The sequence below is a fragment of the Vicia villosa genome, linkage group LG2, assembly GCF_029867415.1.
Source record: "Vicia villosa cultivar HV-30 ecotype Madison, WI linkage group LG2, Vvil1.0, whole genome shotgun sequence".
Lineage (NCBI taxonomy): Eukaryota > Viridiplantae > Streptophyta > Magnoliopsida > Fabales > Fabaceae > Vicia > Vicia villosa.
In genome coordinates, this window is record NC_081181.1 from 34022937 (window position 1) to 34030553 (window position 7617).

Consider the following 7617-nt stretch of genomic DNA (forward strand, 5'->3'; position numbering starts at 1 on the left):
CTTCTGAGTCAGTGCTTCTAGCGCTGAATTGTGCGTACTCCTTATATAATTCCTAAAATGGAAAATGTAAAGGATTAGAGTACCACATTGTCTTATACAAAATTCATATACATTGTTATCATCAAAACTAAGAATATTGAATAGAACAAATCTTGTTCTAACACAAGAAACTTATCTATGAGAATCTTGTTAAAGACTTGTGCTAACATGCATATCTTAACCCTAAGGATAACTCCATCTCATCCTTCATATTTGATATCGCGATTTCCATTAACTGTTTCTCTTTTGTTCTTGCGACTGGATGTGAGAACCGAGGAATCATTTTTAATTCCTTTGAGACTTAGTTCATTAAGCTTGAGATGTTGAGTACTCCTCATGATGTCTCTTCAGGATACAATCCCATTGATCCCGAAGATCTCCTAACCATTCCAAAGACCTGTTTTAAGCTTGTTATTTCAAATTTCCTTCCTAGAAGGGAAAACCAAGATCTTCTAAGATATGGTGATCAAGCGTTCGTCTATCTTCTGATGAATGACAAGCGCATAAATCTTCCTCAATCTATGTTCATTCATCTATGGAATTCCATTTATGATTCCAAAGAGCGCACTAAGTCTTACATCTCATTCGGAAGAGTGCTGTCAGAAGTTATCATTCAAGAAGGAATCTTGGAAATCATCAAAGAAATAATTGCAGAAGATGAAACAGAAAATTATCTCGAGAATATGTTATTAAGAACTAAGGGTAGCATCTTTAGGAATTAATAAATGTAGTAAATTAACGCGCGTGTATCACAATCTCATAAGTTGCAATTCTGAGATAATCAAATTGATTTTCTCTTATTTATTATCCTTATCCTGAATAAATCAAAACACTCTATTGACTCTTCCTGCACATTTGACTAAGAAGTTTACACATTCTCCTTAAGCATGCACTCACTGCTGAAAAGTGTGTTTGCGTGAACAAGATTGAAGAACTTGAAGATCAATTAGTTGTTACCTTCAAGATACAGATATTTCTGTAAAAAAATAAATTGGAAGTCATGTGTTACTAATAGTTAAAAGGTCTTTCACTCTGTTTACTTTGTTATATCTTCTTAACGAAGCCATTCTGGTCCTATTTGTTAGAATAAGAATTGTTCTGATCAATGTTCTTAGTTTTGATGATAACATTATAGATGAATTTTGTATAAGACAATGTGGTACTCTAATCCTATGCATTTTCCTTTTCAGGAAATATATAAAGAGTATGCACAATTCAGCGCAAGAAGCACTGACTCATTAGGTTAAAGTATGCAACATCAGAACATGCTCTCGCAAGACATCAGAAGATGGTCAAGCAGAATCAGAACATGGTCTATTGAAGCATCAAAAGAACTTGAGATCAAAAGTAGAAGCACTGAAGTTCTTATGGTATCACGCTACAAGCACTTCAAAGTCAGAAGACAAGAAGATGCTCTGCACCAAACTGTTTGACTCTGATTAATTCAAACGCTGTATCTACAAACATCGGATCAGAAGCAAGTACAAGATAGCAGGCTACGCTGACTGACAAAAGGAACGTTAGAAGTTATTAAAGGACAAGTCAGTTAAAGCAGGAAAAGCAAGGCTCGAGGTAGTTGACAAAAGAGTGAAACATTAAATGCAATGATGTACGGATCACTTCATTTGTAATATCTTAGTGAGATTTAAGCTTAGAACTTAAGGGAAATATCACAGTTGTGATTATAGCTTATTATGAAGCATTGTAATACTCTTGTAAGAATTTGTTTACATTAATTTGTAAAAGGTTCCTAGAGTGATCAAGGTGTGATCAGAATACTCTAGAAGAATTAGAAGGTATCTAAGTGGAAAACCATTGTAATCAAGGTTGATTAGTGGATTAAATCCTCAGGTGAGGTAAATCACTCTAAGGGGGTGGACTAGAGTAGTTTCGTTAACAACGAACCAGGATAAAAATCATTGTGCAATTATTTTTTATCTTAAGAGTTTTTAAAGTCACACTTATTCAAACCCCCCCTTTCTAAGTGTTTTTCTATCCTTCAATTGGCATCAGAGCGCCGGTTCTAAGGTGCAAGCACTTAAATGTGTTAGAAAAGATTTAGGAAGAGAAAAACACTAAGTCAAGATGGTTGAGACTCCACCATCTATGTAACACCCCACTTTCCCATACGAATATTTATAATTATAAATATGTAAATAATCAGAGTAATACAAGTAGGATGTCACATATTCTGAAACAATTCACAAAACATCTCTTTATTCAATAAATTTCATTAAAACAAAATTCAATCACACAGCGGAATTTAAAACAGTTTATTAGTCCTCATGGCACTAAGGCCTCAACAAAATAATTCTTCTCCACTAAACAGGAGGTCCGACAATAAAGTCAAAAATCAAGATACGTAACAATTTAACAAATAACTGAAGGGAAAACAAAACAAAGTGTATCCCAACATTCCCGTGTTACGTATCAGAGCGACTCCTAAGACTCGATCAGGTAACACTCGAAAATCCAAGCACTACTTTGGTACCTTGTTATATGTACTTCCGAAGAAGCACAGATACAACAACAGAAAAGGGGTGAGAATTACATTCAATAAATATACGATGAAATATCACATGTTAAGGAGTAGTATCTACACCACACACAAACCACAATCACAAACAGATTCTCACACCGTCAACCACACAACAACATCTATACATGACATTACAATCAATTAAATGAAATGAAATGCAACTATCAACACTACATGCATGTGGTACTGTCATACCCTAAAATTTGCCCATGTTATTTTCCACACATAAAATCAAAACAAAAGACAAAGCTCCAAAACACACTCTCCTATACAAAAGCTCTGAACTAGGGTTTGATTAATTCAATGGAAAATCATTGAATCAATGGCTCAAGATGGTTCCATAGGGTCACTAACATCCCAAAGTATCTCCATATAAAGTTTCAAGTCAAACAGAGCAAATTTAGTCCCTCAAATCCTGATTAGGTCAACAGTCGACTCCCAAGGGCAAAACAGTCATTTCAAGTCAATATACAGTCAAAATTCAAGATATTTGGTCAACAACATCCTCATAACCCTAAAATCATCATTTGAGCAAGGGTTGATCATGATGATGCAAGGAAAGATCAGAGAAGTCAAAAGTCAAGAGTTACTATTTTGGGCATGAACTAAAAAAGTCAACCAAAACTTTGAAAATTCACCAAATATTCATACTTCATCAGAAAAATTCCCACCAAAGCTCATTTTGAAGGGAATTCATTCCTCTATCCAATGGTCCAAGAATCAGAGCTCATAGGTCAATGGTTTAAGAGATATGGCTTCATACATTATAGGTCCTTTTCAAAAGTCAACAAAAAGATACTTTTTTCAAAAGGACATAAAATAAGAATGGAAAAAGATTTTGATGTGAGACCAAAGACATTGGTTAGAGGACTCTCTAAGGTTTCCAAAATGTCTTAGAACACTTCCATACCCCAAAAATTGAGGGAGATAGGCCTTGTCAAAGTGAGGGTATTTTGGGAAGGAAAATGTGAAAGAATTGAACACTTTTTGCAAAAAGGCCCAAGTTCTTTTGGTCCAATATTGCTATAAAAGTCATCTAGAAGACCCATTCTCTATGCCACGAATTATTGATGGTTAATTGATTTTATGTGAATTTTTATTCATTAAAAAGTCAATATTAATCAAATATTTTGAAAGAAAATAGAAAAGATTGATTTTATTTTGGTTTTAATCAAACTAAATCATCATTTAAGTGCTATTACTAATATAATTTCGTGCAAGGCATTACTGAAGAAAAAATATTGAAATTGGGGCAAGTTTAGAAAGTTTGAATTAAAAGTTCAATCAAATTTTAATCAAGATTCAATTTTGGATTCTAAGGGATTTGATATGTTTTTGTTACCCTAATCTGGCCTACTATATATACTCAGAACTTCAGACAATGTTGCGGGGGTTTTTTGGACGAAATTGGAAGTGCAAGAATACTGGCCAAACTCAAAAAATCAGTGGGATTCAAGCAACTTGCAGCCGGATTTTTACACCGATTCAAGCCAAATAAAGACCTCTATCACGTTCCTTGGTGTCTACTGAATCTTTCCCAACCCGTACAAGCGGCCAAGACGTCCAGAACCGGCCCCAAAAGTCACGGTTTGCATCCAAATTTTCATGATTTCGTTTACAATGATTCATACCTTCTCATCATGTTTTAATCATATATACTTGTTTATCATGATGCCTTGAACGTTTCTGGATAATTGATTTGATGTTTGAGTATATAAACCGTAAAACACCATTGATAGGGTTTGTAAGCTTCGAATTAGGGATTCTCAATTGGAGATGAAATCGGTCCAAATTGATGATGTTACAGTGTTCAGGAGGCAAGGTTTGATGGATCTGGGCACAGATTTTGAATTTATGTTGCGTGTATATTAGTTTTTATAATCGCAGGTTTGGGGCTACGAAAAAATCGTAGCTAAATAATGGCTGATTCGCAGCAAGAGAAACACAGGTTTAGAAGTGGAGAAGACGGAGACGTGGCGACGTCCCGTTGGCTCAATTCGAATTGCTGCTGACGCGCGCGCTTTTCGTTCAGGCATCTCCGTTTTTTATTTATCATGCTATAATTTCATCCAATATACAAATGATGCACGCAGCACAAATGGCAAAAACGCGTCCATATTAGGAGCGGGGAGGCACCGGTTCGATCCCTAGCTCCATCAATTATTTTTCACAATATTCTTGTTCCAGATTCCATGCAGTACAAAGGTGGAGGATCATCATGCCCCCTCATGAAATCAACCTTTCAGATGTGTTCCCTTCCAATCCAACGCATACAAAGGCCGAGGAACCACCATGTACTCCCAAGCTACATACACACTGGATTACAGCTGAGTCCTTTTTCTAATTCCTTTTATTTTTAATACTATCATTCTTTTTTTTATTTTATTCTTTTTTTTCCATTATAATTTATTATTAGTTATAATTATTTTTTTTACTTTATAAATTATTTTCATAACAAATTATAATTTGTTTATTTCATCGAAAGTTCGAGTTTTCACAATTTTATTTCATTATTTTCATTCAAAATTCAATATTAGTTCCAAGTAAATTTTTATCAGTTAAATAATTAGGATCCCATCCAATAATTATTTAAATGATATATTGATTCGAATTCCCGAATTTTTCTTGAACCTTTGATATTATTTAGATTATTGATTTTTAAATTATTTAATCTTATGGTTTCTAACCCTGATTTATCCCGGTAAATTAGGGTTGACGATCTTTAATACACTGACGATTTTCTTTTCTTTGTGCCAAATTTTCAGGGTTAGCAACAGGGTTCCCTACAATTACGCGCCACGCCCTTCACAAAGCTAAGTCCCGACTCTATCATTTTATTTAAATATGTGATTACCTTATAAAATATTATTAGGGTTGCATCCTCAAAAGTCAATGGACTCTTCCTACACTCACATCTATTTCTGCCTTTGCCTTTGCCATTATTCAGGGTTAGCAATAGGATTTTCCTCTGACCACGAACCATATCAAATTCAAAGCTAAGTCTCTTTTCATATTTGTTTAATTTCTCTTTGCCATCTTTTGCATTAAATTAGGGTTAACCCTAATTGTCATTGAATTAGCCATACACTCACTGTTTCATATTATTTCTTTTTCCAATTCTCTAAATGGTCAGGGTCAATGCTTCATGCACAAGGCAAACCTTTGCCCATCAACCTTCATCAATCGAAGCTAAGTTTCTTTCACCCTTTTCCTTTTATTGTTATTGTTATTGATCAAGGTTAACCCCAATTATCATTTGAACCGATAATGCACTCACCCTCTGTTTGTTCTTTCTTTTTTCAATTTTCAGGGTTCGTCGACTGCCAAAGCTACGAGTACTGGTAACCCTAAACCCTAGCCCTATATTTTATTTTTTATTATTACTTATGTCAAACCCTGTTAAGGGATCCGCTGGTTTCATTTTCCCCTTCCCCATACTATTGTTATTGCTTTACATTAAACTGCGTGGTTAGTAATCCTAGGGAGTGCAAGTCTTGTTAACTGAATTAGAATGACTTAATTTACAAGATAATATAACTGAATATAATCACGTGATTGTTGCACCCACGCACACTTTTGGGGTAACCTCTCTCTTGCCTATTGTCTGTTGCCTGTTGCCTGTTGCCTTGTGTTTTTTGCAGAATAGCCATGTCCCTCGAATACGAGGATACCTCAGCCATGTTGCCTCGATAAAAGGTCATGCGACCCTAATGATGCGGCCTTCGATACGCTAACATGACCTCGACCCTCGGAAGTTGCCTACGGAAAAAAGGCTGAGGTATCTTCTGGTTGCCTACGAAAAAGGCTATTCTGGTCATTCCCTTTAGACTACCTGCCTCTCTATGGCATGGGTCAGTCTTTGGGCGAACGATATCTCGATGACCCTTCAACCTCCAAACGAAAGGCTTCCTGCCCTCTTATGGCAAGGATAGACCCTTTCATTCTGAAAGGCTAAAAAGAGACCTATCATCTGAGTTTAAGGTAATTGCCCCTAATTGCCTTGCAATGCTCAAACCTTTTTATTATATTCTTTCTCATAATTTTTCAAAAGGGCAACGCTTATTCACAAGCTAAAGTCCCTATCTCTTTCATCTACATTTTCCAAACAAACGAGCAAGCAAAGCAATTAAGAGCCCATGGGAAACCATGGATGCAAAGGGTGCCTTACACCTTCCCTTTGCATAAATTACCCCCCGAACTCAGATTTCTTTAAAAGGTTTTTTTCTGTTTCTTTTAGCCTTTCCGATTTAGTTTGGATAAAATAAAAGTCGGTGGCGACTCTTGCTTACCGCGACATTCCGATTAATAAAAATTCAGTTCACCGTATTACAGAACTGGCGACTCTGCTGGGGATTTTTCGATTAAGAGGGGTTACCTTAAAAGTTTAGGATTCACTTAAATGTTTTCTATTGTTTGTTTTGATTGCTTTACTTTTGCAGGGCTGTTTTGGGTATTCTGTTGTGTGAAAGATCCTAACCCGGATCTGAGTACCTTAGGTATGTGGCATGAGATCAGGGAGACTGTACGACATGTATCGTTATGGTTGAACTGGTGGCCACCGTTAGTGTGACACTTTGGTTTGTCCTGATGGCCCTTGAATTTGATCGAGGAGACATTTGGCTACCGCGTGGTGTCATGAGCACTAATTCGCCCTTAGAACCTTAGTCGAACTTGACTTTGGCTTATAAGAAGTAGCGAGATGGCTGGCTTTGGATTCCTGACTAAAGCCGGTTGATACTCGATGCTACACTCATTGAGATTAGACTCAAGGGATGTTTTTGGCTGGCCGATTGTGCGCTATGTTGAGACAATGCCCACGAGAAAGATCAAGGATATGAGCACCATAGAACCTGGTTACTTTTAAGACAGGTTGAACCCACTAAACGAAAGGAGGGAGGGTACATACCTTTGAATATCATGCAAGCCTACCCTTAAGGCAATTGTGTGACTTGCTTGTGTTTGTTAATTACTTGGCATCATAACATCATAACATCATAACATCATGACATATCATATCCACTAACAAATTTCAAGGACCG